Source organism: Oryctolagus cuniculus, chromosome 7 (genome assembly GCF_051225735.1).
Source record: "Oryctolagus cuniculus isolate XC-2025 breed Fujian yellow rabbit chromosome 7, ASM5122573v1, whole genome shotgun sequence".
Classification (NCBI taxonomy): domain Eukaryota; kingdom Metazoa; phylum Chordata; class Mammalia; order Lagomorpha; family Leporidae; genus Oryctolagus; species Oryctolagus cuniculus.
In genome coordinates this window covers 18,340,850-18,353,421 of record NC_142873.1, presented here as the reverse complement: position 1 = coordinate 18,353,421, position 12,572 = coordinate 18,340,850, and the positions used below count along the sequence as shown (strand labels likewise).

At 44.0% G+C, this 12,572-nt stretch overlaps 1 pseudogene; it reads right to left on the bottom strand.

Moving 5' to 3' along the window:
* Nucleotides 1–8,721: 8,721 nt before the first annotated feature.
* Nucleotides 8,722–10,596, bottom strand: LOC149125338 (ADP-ribosylation factor GTPase-activating protein 2 pseudogene; annotated as a pseudogene).
* Between the last annotated feature and the right edge of the window lie 1,976 nt (nt 10,597–12,572).

Here is a 12,572-nt window from a genome sequence, read left to right as displayed (position 1 = left end):
CAGAACGTGGCTGTAAGCATTAATATAATCTTTCCTATGCTCCAGGAGAAAATCTCTCAGTTTGCTGTGGCCTGGGCAGGCAGTGGAGGATAGCCTTGCACCTGCATGGGAGACCAGGAGGAAGCCTGGCTCCTGGCTTCGGATTGGCGCAGCTCCGGCTGTAGCAGCCATCTGGGGGGGTGAACCAATGAAAGGAAAACCTTTCTCTCTGTCTCTCTCTGTCACTGTCTAACCTGTGAATCTGAAGGGTCAGCTACTGATTTTTATATAAATACTATTCATGGACACTAAGGATGCTTGAACAGCATTTACCTCCAACAAAATACTTTGAATAACACTTAAGCAGGAAAAACAATTCTCTGCTGTGCTAAAGAAGAAATCTTTATACCGATGATCAGAGAGAAAAGTGAGCCCCTAGCTCAACTATTTTAGTATTAGGTTACCACGTGTGTGTGTGTGTGTGTGTGTGTGTGTGCTGAGATTTGAAGAAGCTTCATGTATCTACGTATACACATGCACACACACACACACACAAATCTGTAAAGCTCCTTCAAATCTGAGCTATCTATTTATGGTATACATAAAATTGATTTGCATCTCTAAATAAGTACAGTTAATATTAACATTTCAAAAAATATAAATAATTCAAGTTTTAATTCTTGCATATTTCATATAAAATTATCTTACATTGTAAAGATGACATATCACAAATTTAAAATTGCTCATCAACTATTCCAGTTTAATATTTTTCCTCAAAATCATCATGACAGCTTATTTTCCACAACAGGATCTATTCAGAACCAGTTGTAGGTGGTTGTTATGTACCCTGACTTTTTAATTTTCAACAGTCCTTTTGTTAATAATATTCTGATTTATTGATGAGTAGACATATATCCCTATTCCCTATTTTGGTGATGATTCAATCATTTCAATTCCCTCTAATTATTTTAAATGGAGAACTCAAAAGTATAGAACTATTAGACTCAAATTAAACTTTCCCAGCAAAAATTGCATTATACATGGTATTTAATGGTTAAGTTTGCATAAAATGTTGCATAGAACTTAGTCACCTGTCTCCTGATATGAGTGGTGTTGAGACTGTCCAGCAGATTAAAATTGTGAAAATTTGCTTCCTTTTTATGTATTATTTTTCTTCTAGTTGCAAAACCATACCTTATCATTACACAGATATTCAATTACTCTTCAGATAATTGCCATTATCTGTTGATCACTGGTATTTCTTTTTTTACTTTGTATTTATTTATTTTTTGACAGGCAGAGTGGACAGTGAGAGAGAGACAGAGATAGAGAGAAAGGTCTTCCTTTTTTCCGTTGGTTCACCCCCCAATGGCTGCTGCGGCCAGGCATTGCAGCTGGAGCACAGCGCTAATCCGAAGCCAGGAGCCAGGTGCTTCTCCTGGTCTCCCATATGGGTGCAGGGCCCAAGGACCTGGGCCATCCTCCACTGCACTCCCAGGCCACAGCAGAGAGCTGGACAGGAAGAGGAGAGACTGGGACAGAATCCTGCACCTCGACCAGGACTAGAACCTGGTGTGCTGGCACTGCAGGCAGAGGATTAGCCTATTGAGCCATGGTGCCAGCCAATCACTGGTATTTCTAATAACTAATGGCTACATTAGCAGTTGACAAATAGTGTTTCTTTGGAAATTTATAATTTCGGGCCAGAACTCATGACTAGAGACTAGGGAGATTACTGACACCATAAACAAGAGTGTCAAATTGTTAAGTCAACAACAGGAGTCACTGTGTACTTACTTCTCATGTGGGATCTGTCCTTAGTATGTTGTCCAATGTGAAGTAATGCTATAACTAGTACTGAAACAGTATTTTACACTTTGTGTTTCTGTGTGGATGCAAACTGATGAAATCTTTACTTAATATGTACTGAATCGATCTTCTGTATATAAAGATAATTGAAAATAAATCTTGATGTGAATGGAATGGGAGAGGCAGCGGGAGATGGGAGGGGTGTGAGTGGGAGGGAAATTATGGGGAGGGAATCCATTGTAATCCATTAACTGTACTTTGGAAATTTATATTTACTAAATAAAAAATAAATTAAAAAAATTTGGGGCCAGCACTGTGGCATAGCAAGTAAAGCTGTCGCCTGCAGTGTCGGCATCCCATATGGGTGCTGGTTCAAATCCTGGCTGCTCCACTTCAGATCCAATTCTCTGCTATGGCCTGGGAAATCAGTAGAAGTAGGCCCCAGTGCTTGGGCCTCTGCACCCATGTGGGAGACCCAGAAGAAGCTCCTGACCCCTGGCTTTGGAGCCATGCAGCTCCTGCCATTGTGGCCATCCAGGGAGAGAACCAGCAGATGGACAACATATCTCTCTCTTTCTATGCCTCTGCTTCTCTGTAACTCTGCCTTTCAAATAAAAAAAGTCTTTAAAAAAAGAAAATCTGCAATTTAATCTAAAGTTATTATTTTTTTAAAGATTTTCTTACTTGAAAGAGAGAGGAAAAAAAAGAGAGGAGAGGAGAGGGGTGGGGAGAGGAGGGAAAAAGAGAGGAGGGGAGGGGAGGGGAAGAGAGGGAAGAGGATAGGAGGGGAGGGGAGGGGAGGGGAGACAAGAGGCTGGTCATTCATCTGCTGATTAACACCCCAAATGGCCATAACACCCAGGGCTGGGCAAGGCTGAAGCTAGGATCCATCCAAGTCTCCCATATAAGTGTCAGGGTCCCAAGCACTGGTGCTGTCATGCTACTGCCTTGCAGATGTGTTAAGAAGGAGCTCAACAGGAAGCAGAGTGGCTGAGACATACCCACTCTCAGATTGGGGCTGTGTGTGTCTCAAGCTGCAGAGTGTCTGTTCCTAGAGCTATTAGATATTAGTTATTCCTATTTGTGGGGAGCAACTGGGAGCAACTCGGACTAGACTAAGTTACTGGAATTAAGACTTATTCTATGCATCTGCTCTCCCACAATATGGCGCTGAGAAGGGAGTAACAGCTTCTACACAGCTGCCTCCAGTTCAACCAATAAACAGCAGGACCTGCTCCTGATTGGAGGAGAGCAGCGTACTCGGCGTGTGGGTAGCAGAGTTGGGATTGGTGGAAGAGGACTATAAAGGAGGAGAGAGACAACATGCACCAGGAACATCTATCTGAAGGAACACCTGAGCAGCCCCGAGAGAGCCGCCCGGCGGTGTGCCGCTCCCCTGCGGAAGTGGGGAAAGTGGCAGGGGGCCCACCCCTCCACGGAGGTGGAGGGACGGTAGCCAACCCGGGAAGAACCAGCAGCAAACCCGGGGAGGGCCGAGCAGACAAAAGAACAGCGCAGGGTCCTGTGTCATTCCTCCAAGAAGAGGGGGAGCGACATAATGGGGCCGTGACTCGGATATGAAGCCTAGGTAGGGTTTAGTGTCATTCCTCCACGAAGAGGGGGGGCGACACCTATTAGTTATTAGCTTTTATTTCTAAATTGGAGCTTTCTGTGACAGCACAGTTATTCATTTATACAGAAGATAGCTTTCTCATCGTAAAGGAATAATATTCATTTCTTTGACTTTCTCAAAAATCTTAATTTAATATCATATTTTGAAAACATCATTCTCTATGCTTTTAATTTTTAATGGGAAATTTAGTTTGCTCTAAAATTTTGTGGCTAATTCAGTGATCAAACATGCCATTAGTGCTATCTGGAAATAAAAATATGAATTGCATATTTGATTATTTTCACATGGTTATTTCAACTGTCATCAATATCTAAAAACATTCTTGTTGTAGCCTGCACCATGTCTAACATTATCTTATGAACTGATGAAATAAATTTATCTGAAGTCACTGTTATTACCTAGATTTTTTTTTCTGCAAACTTTAATGGCAGATTTGTTGTGTATTCCTTAGTCACACCCTAATCCTGATATTCTATTATTTCTCACTTTCCCAGAGCAATACAATGTTTATCCTTCCACAGTGGCCACAGGATAGTCTTTAGGAAGCTTCAGCTCTCTAATTTTCCTAAATGACTACATAATCCTTAAAATGCAGTAAGGTCATAGGAATCCAGATTCCTATAAATTCTGTGAATTTTCAGATGTAAATGATTATCAAGCCAGATGAGTATTTCTATTTTCTAAACTTTTGTGTATGAACTGAATTTTTACATTTTTTGAAATAGCTGTTCTGGATTTTTTGGATTTCTTGGATTTTTATTTTATATCGATGTTGGACAGTATGAAAAATAAATGAGGAATCTCAAAAACTCCTTCATAGCCTAAACATTTGATAATATTTTTCTTTCATCGTAGGCAGTTTCTTATACCAGCACACAATAGAATATTGGTTATACAGCACTGTTATAGACAAATGCTTAATTATTATGTCCAGAACTTTCTTCCAAGCCAATACAATCCATTTTTCAAGTTTTGATGTTGATATTACATCAGTATATCTTATTTCACTGGATTCTTATTGTGATTTATTTCCCTCAAGGTAGTTAGTTGTTCTTAGAGGGTTTTTTTTAGATTTATTTATTTATTTAAAGGCAGAGTTGCAGCAGAGAGGCAGAAGCGAGAGGGAAAGGAAGAGGGAGTGGGAGAGAGAGAGGGAGAGAGAGAGAGGTCTTCCATCTGCTGGTTTATTCCCCAAATGGCCACAATGGCCAGAGCTGGGCTGATCCAAAGCCAGGAGCTAGGAGCTTATTCTGGGTCTCCCATGTGAGTGCAGGGGCCCAAGGACTTGGGCCATTTTCTATTGCTTTCCCAGGCCATAGCACAGAGCTGGATTGGAAAGGAACAGCTGTGACCCAAACTGGTGCCAATATAGGATCCGGGCACTGCAAGTGGTGGCTTTATCTGCCATGTCACAATGTCAGCCCCGATTCCTAGAATTTAAGCTATTTCCATAAAAAGTACCTGGGAGATTCAAAGAAACTGATAACCTAAGCAATATGCAAATTGTTTTGGGTTCTGTCTCTCTCTCTCTCTCCTTCTCCCCTATGCTTCCCCCGCTCTTTCTTTGTTCCTCTTATATTATTAGAAATCTGACAATTTCCTCTGCTTAATTCTTTCCCATTTCTAGTGTTCCAAAATCCTTCTGGCTATTGCAGGATAATAAAATAGCATATCTCCCCTACTTGGCAGTGGCTTCTTACATCCCATTAAGCCATTGTTTCTTGCTTTCAAAAAAAATTTTGCAATTGAAGCCATTCCTTCTTCAATGAATATTTGATGCACAAATGTTCTATTTTTGCCCTGGATTCTACTTCTGTACCTCTGCACACACAATAACATTTTGTGTTCCAAAGCTGAAACATACCTGAGCATTATAAAAGACATCTTGACTAGTAATCAAACTTGACCTGTATAATTCTGACAATGCATATGATTCAATTGAGGTAATTACAGTATGAATAGTTCAGATGAAAGTCTTATAAGGCACAAAAGGACAGCTCTGTCATAACTATCGATAGTTTTATAGTGATAATAAAGCACAAAAAATTATCAGACTCATTCCACTATGAGAAACAGTAAAATGTGCTTCCTCGCAGGAAGCTAAGTTCCAGGAAAATCCCCTAGACATGATCGAGAACATCGTGTGCTAGGTACTTTTCCTCCTATTTCCAAGTATAGCCCTGCAACAATTCTTAATTCTGAAAAGCTCATGTTTTTCTGTGCTATCTCATTTGTGGATTTTGACAGCAAATTTTGTAGGTTTTTTTTTTTTATTTAGTGAGACTTCTGAATAAAAATGTTGTTTGACAATCACCTTCTACTCAATTTCTTAGCATGATGGTTTTAAGAATGCCTCAAGAGTAAAAAAAAAAAAAAAGCCCTGATGTTCTCATTTTTCTGCAATTCTTTTCTCCATAGAATGTTAATATCCAAAGTTATGACTGTTTTAGGGGCTGGCACTGTGGCACAGTGGGTTAACACCCTGCCCTGAAGCACTGGCATCCCATATGGGTGACAGTTCTAGTCACAGCTGCTCCTCTTCTGGCCCAACTCTCTGCTATGGTCTGGGAAAGCAGTAGAAGATGGCCCAAGTCCTTGGGCCCCTGCACCCACATGGGAGACCAGGAAGAAGCTCCTGGCTCCTGGCTTTGGATCGGTGCAGCTCCGGCTGTTGCGGCCACTTGGGGAGTGAACCATTGGATGGAAGACCTCTCTCTCTCTCTCTCTCTCTCTCTCTCTCTCTCTGACTCTCCTCTCTCTGTGTAACTCTGACTTTCAAATAAATAAATTAATCTTTAAAAAAAAAACAAAGTTATGACTGTTTTAGAATCTTTTCAGTACTCCTAAAAATCATGTTTATTGTATTGTATGCATACTATACGATTGGTCTTACAAAAATATTTATATGATTTAAGTTTCTGTATTTTTAAAAGAAATGAATATTTGGGGTAGTGTTTTATCTAGTCATCCTTCTGATCTTTTTTAAAGAGTAAATAATGTATGATTACTTAACAATTCTTTTTTTAAAGATTTATTTATTTATTTGAAAGTCAGAGTTACACAGAAAGAGAAGAAGAGGCAGAGAGAGAGGTCTTCCATCCACCGGTTCATTCCCGAGATAATTGCAATGGCCAGAGCTGCGCCATTCTGAAGCCAGGAGCCAGGAGCTTCTTCCAGATCTCCCTGTGGATGCAGGGTCTCAAGCACTTGAGCCATCTTCTGCTGCTTTCTCAGGCCATAGCAGAGAGCTGGATTGGAAGTGGAGCAGCCGGGACTTGAACCGGTGCCCATGTGGGATGCTGGCACTACAGGCAGCAGCTTCACCCTCTACTTCACAGCGCCAGCCCCACTAATGTGCAGTTCTTTCCAGTTCTAAAACTATTTTTGCATCATTAAACTGAGAATTTTTTAAAAAAATAGTTGACATTGTTAAATACCAATGTGCTTTTGCTACAGTGGAACCTGGGCAGGCTTTGGTGGAGCAGCTATGCAGCCAGTTGGGATGCCCACATTCTATATCAGTGTCTGTGTTTGAAACCCAGTTCTGCTGCTGATTCCAGCTCCCTGCTAATGTGCACCCAGGAAGGCAGCCAATGATGCCTCGAGCAGTTGGAGCCCTGCCATCCCTTTGAGAGATGAATTGATTTCCCAGATGCTAATTGCAGGCATTTGGAAACTGAACTAGTAGATGGGAGATCTCCCTCCCCGCTCCCCCTTTCAAATAAAATAAAATAAAATTATTAAAGATTTTTCAGCTAGAATCAATTTGCTCTTGACTCTAAACCATTCAATTAAATAATTTATTGCTTTTAGGTTTTTTTAAAAAATTTATTTTAATAGGAAAGAAAATGAGCTCCCCCATCCACTGGTTTACTCCTCAAATGACCACAACTGCCAGAAATGTGCCAGGTTAATGAATTAGGAACTCAACCTTTTCCTTTTTTAAGATCTTATTTATTTGAGAGGTGGAATTGCAGACAGAGAGAGGGAGAGACAGAGAAATAGGTCTCCCATTCACTGTTTCACTGCACAAATGGCCAAAACGGCTGGAGCTGAGTTGATCTTAAGCCAGGAGCTTGTTCCAGGCTCCCATGCAGGTGGAGCGGCCCAACCACTGGGGGTCATCGTCTGCCTTCCCAGGCCATAGCAGAGAGCTGGATCAGAAGAGGAGCAGCTGGGACCAGAACCAATGCCCATATGGGATGCTGACGCTGCAGATGGAGGCTTAGCCCTCTATGCCACAGTGTTGGCCCCTAGGAACTCAATGGTAAATGAAACTCTTTAATTAGAAGGAAAATAATACCACATAGAAATCTGGGCATCCAAAAAAATGTACAAAGACCATTAAAAATACTGAGTATAGATGGACATTTTTAGGGAATTAAATTAATTTTAAAGATAAGTTGTTTAAGCAAAAATAGAAATATTTTATAGAAGATAAAAAATATATAGAATTTTAAAAACTAACCACTATTATGAAAGCCAGGAAAAGAGAAACAAAAATATAATATTGTAGTATATGAAGTTTAATATAGCATGATGTTAAAACATTGTAAATTATTATTATTATTATTTTTGGCAGGGCCCCAGCCCTATGGTGTCTTTATTTTGACACCACTTTGTTTCAATACAAACAGTCCAGAAAGAGTCCCGTCGCTCTGGTCGAGCATGGAGGGAGTGGTCTGTGTTGCTTGGAGCCCAACCTGCAGCCCGGCGGTGGCGGAGGGGCCCAGACTGCCAGCATGGCAGGGGAGGATGGCACCAAAGATGACACAGTGCATGGCCCGGCTGCCAGAGAGAGGCCTGCACGCAGCCTCTCGAGCTCTCAGGGGCAGGCCAGGCCAGGTCCCTCTGAGCCTGCTTCTCTCCCTCATGTCTTCTGCTTCCTTGGCCCGCGTGAGGCTCACAGCATCCAGAGTCAGGACACAGGCCAGATGGGACCCACTGTGGCCACAGGCCAGGAGAAGGGCCAAACATCTCAGGAAACGGGGGGCCCATGGCCCACAGCAGATGGTGTGCCAGGCCTCAGAGAGGCCCAGAAAGTTCTCCAAGCAATTACAGTCACAGGGGAGGAGGGGGAAGGGGACATGGGATCACTCAGGCCTGGTCCCAAATGAAACCTTTAGGCACCAGGTGAAGGTTCTAGCCCTTAGTAAGGCCCAGACCAAGTCCTTCCTCTCCCCTGCCCTCTCATACCCAGAAGAGGTACCAGCAGCAGCAGCAGAGGCAGCAGCAAGCCCAGAACCCCCTCCCCGGGGGGCTTTCAGCAGCTCCCCTCTGGCTGGGCCTCTCCCTGGTGCCCGAGCCCTCAGACCACCTAGAAGGATCCTGGAACCAGCAGAAGGTGTACACTTTTCCCTTTCCCTGCGTGGGGAAAGGCTGGGCCTCCCACCCCAAGTGAAATCCCTCCAGTGTGCAGGACAAGTGAGCAGCAGCTCTGGGGGCAGGACTGGAAGGACACTGCACAGAGGAGAGGCTGAGGGCACACAGGGGAGGGGCTCAATCCACAGGAGTCCCCCCCCAGGGTCCTCCAGGGCCGCCCACTGCACAGCACACACTTAGGTAACCAAGCCACCCAGCTTCCACAGGAGGCACCCATGCCCTGAGAACCATGGGTTTCTTTCTGCTGTCCCCAGCGATGCCTGAGCCAGGGGCTATCAGTAGGAACCGTAGTGATCCTTCAAAGAATTCATCACACCATTGGCCAGCACAGCCATCTTGCCAGCCACAGACTTGACACCCTGCTTAAACTGGGCGATGTCCGCCGAGGGGAGCACATTGCCCAGAGACATGCTTCCTGCTGCATGGGCTCCATGCACGTCCCCAAAGAGGTCTGAAGAGCTGATGGCACTGCTGCCCGTGAGCTGCTGCAGCCGAGACCTGGCTTCATACTCAACGTCCACCTCCCGCCCAAAGAACATGTCGGATGAGATGGCTTTTGCACCTGCAAACTTCTGGCCTGCTTCGCTGGACTCGAGGCCCGAACTCCGGCTCTCCACGTCCCTCCGGTTTGTGGCTCTTTCCGAAATGGGCCGGATGCTCGAGATGGTCACTTCTGCCTCCTTCTCCTCTACCCTGTCCATGCCCCAGGTGGTATCCGTATCCCAGCGGGAACCAAAACTTTCCCCCAAGGAAAAGGGGTTGTCCTTGTACTTTGGAGGTCCAGAGGTGAACGTCCAAACGTCGTCAAACAGGTCCAGTTGCGAGCGGGAGGACTTGGCGGTCACTGGGATCTCCTGCTCGATCACCTGCATCTCGGACAGCACCGAGCGGGACACGGAGCTCCGGCTCACCAAGCCCATGCCCAGCCGCTCCGCCTGCTCTCCCTTCTTCCCCTCCAGATTCTGGAGCTGCTTCTCCTCCTCCTTCCGATCAAGCTGGAGCTCCTGGTAGGCCAGACGCATGGAGGCGACCATGGACTCCTCGGCCTGCTTCTTAGCATGCGCCGCCTGCTGCTCACGGAGCTCCTCTGCCACCTGGGCCTGCCGCTCCATCTCGCTGAAGCTCCGGCCGCTCACCTTCTGGGCGCCCAGGCCTTTCTTAGCTGCTACCGGCTTCTTGCCAATGATGGAGCTTTTCAGTTCCAGAGGTGCCTTGGGCGAGGTGCCAAGCAGGTCGGTGTTGGGGCCGTGCTCCGGCTGGGCCAGGCCACTGCTCTCTGCGGACGGGGCTGGCTGCTGGATCCCTGCAGGCTCAGCGGCTGGCACATCCCAGGCAGGGGCTGAGTGTGCTCCGTGAAGAAATGAGTCCTTCTTCTCTGGGGAGTGGCTAGGAGCACTGCTCAAGCTGTCTATCCGGAGGTCAGTGTCACGCCGGGCCAGGGCCGCGCTCCCCAGCTGCTGGATCTTCTCCCGGTACATCTGGGCTGCTCGGCTGTTGCACTTGCTGTTGGCATCACTGGCTGTGCAGCCGTACTGGTGGAAAAAGGCCGTCTGCATACACCTCAGCTGGAACCAGCTCCAGTTGGAATCCAGCTCTGTGGGCCTGATGAAGCTGAGATGGACGCCCAGGGAGCGCTGGACCCTGCAGCAGTCAATGCACAAAAAAACACCATACGTGATGCTGGCGCAGCTCGGATTCCTGGCGCCGCAGTGGAAACAGGCCTTGTTGGTGGAAATTGCTCGAAGCCTCTTATAAAGAGTCTGGGTTTCTGTCTTGCTCGGTTCCGCCGCCATTTTCTCTCCTGTAAATTATTTTACATATTATATTTCCTAAAGCAACTACTAATACAAAGCAAAGATTGTCTAATAAGCCAATAAATAAAATAAATTAGAATCCTAGAGCATGCTTAGCTAATTTAAACAAGGTGAAAAAGAGGTAAAGTGAAATGTATAAGAACAGGTAAATAGAAAGAAAAAAGAACAAATTAAAAAACTTAATGTAAATTATTCAATAAACATTCCAAATATAAATGACCTAAATGTCTATGTGATATAAACAAACTGAGATTGTATTGAAAAAGAAAGTAACACACAACTGTAGCCTGCCAATCAATACATTCACATTAAATATAAAGATACAAAGCATAAATGCAGTAAAAAATATCATTACAACAGTTACTAAAAATTATGAGCAATGATAGATCAATGTAAGATAACAAAAATTCAGGGCAAGAATATTAACAAAGATAAACTTAGACAATACACATGAATAAATAGGCCTATTAACAAAGAGTTCTAGTGACTGAAAATGTATCTAATAAAAGCTTAAAATACATGAAGCAAAAGCATAGTATATATAAATTAAAAATCTTTAATTATAAAAGAGATTTCAATAACCTTCAATAATGGATAGAAGAAACAGGTGGAAGATCAGTAACTATATAGAATACTTTATCAATCTTATAAGCTATCCTTTGTAAAAGTATTAGATACATTTTATTTTGACCAATTCTTTTTTAAGATTTTATTTTTATTTATTTGAAAGGCAGAGTTGCAGAGAGAGAGAGAGAGATTTCATCCACTGGTCTACTCACATAATGGCCACAGCAGCTGGGTTGGGCCAGCCCAAAGCCAGCAGCCAGGAGCCAGAAGCTTCTTCCAGGTCTCCCACATGGGTGCAGGGGTCCAAGCACTTGGACTATCTACTGCTGCTTTCCCAGGTGCATTAGCAGGGAGCTGAATGGGAAGTTGAGCAGTCAAGATTCGAGATGATGCCCATATGGGATGCTGGTGCTGCAGAAAGTGGCTTAATCTACTTTGCCACAGAAACTGCCCCAAGTGTGACTATTTCTTAGAAAGTGAACCTAATCAACATTTTCTACTCAACTGAGATGAATCCATTAAAATGTTTGATACAAATGACATTTTGGTTTTCCACTGAGTATCTTATTGTATTTTTTAAATATAAAAGTTTGATTAGCATGTAGTGCTTGTATACCTTCATAAGCCCATTCCAAAGCCAGAAGTCCAGACCTCCATCCAGATCTTCTCTGAGGGTGGCAGGGGCCCAAACTCTTGTGCCATTTTCACCATTTCCCAGGCACCTTAGCAAGGAGCTGGGTCAGAAGTGCAGCAGTCGATACTCAAACTGACACTCATGTAGGATGCTGGCCTCACAGGTGGCACTAGGGCCTGCTTATGATGCCAGATCACAAATGGCAGCGTAATGCACTCCAGTATAATGCAGTCTGAATTCCTTCACTAGTAGCTATTTACCTGAAGAAAATGAAACATTTGGCCATAAAAAGATTTTAAATAACTGTTTATGTCATATTTGTTTCTAAAACTGAAATAGATAAAATATCCATCAATAGGTGAATAGATAAATTTTGTAAAATAAATTCAATTGAAGTAATAAAAAGTATTTCACTATTATCTGAAAGATTTATTTATGCACTTGAAAGGTAGAGTTACAGAGAGAGGAGAGACAGAGAGATCTTGCATCTACTGCTTTACTCCCCAAAGGTTTGCAATAGCTAAGGCTGTGCCAGGCAGAAGCCAGGAGCCAAGCACTTCTTCCAGGTCTCCCATGTGGGTGCAGAAGCTCAAGCACTTGGGCCATTTTCTGTTGCTTTCCCAGGCCATTAGCAGGGAGCTGGATCAGAAGTGGAGTGCCTGGGACTTAAACTGGTACCCATAAGAAATGGCAGCCCTGAAAGCCATCCCTTAACCTACTATGTCACAGTGCCAGCCTCAGAAAGTAGATTATT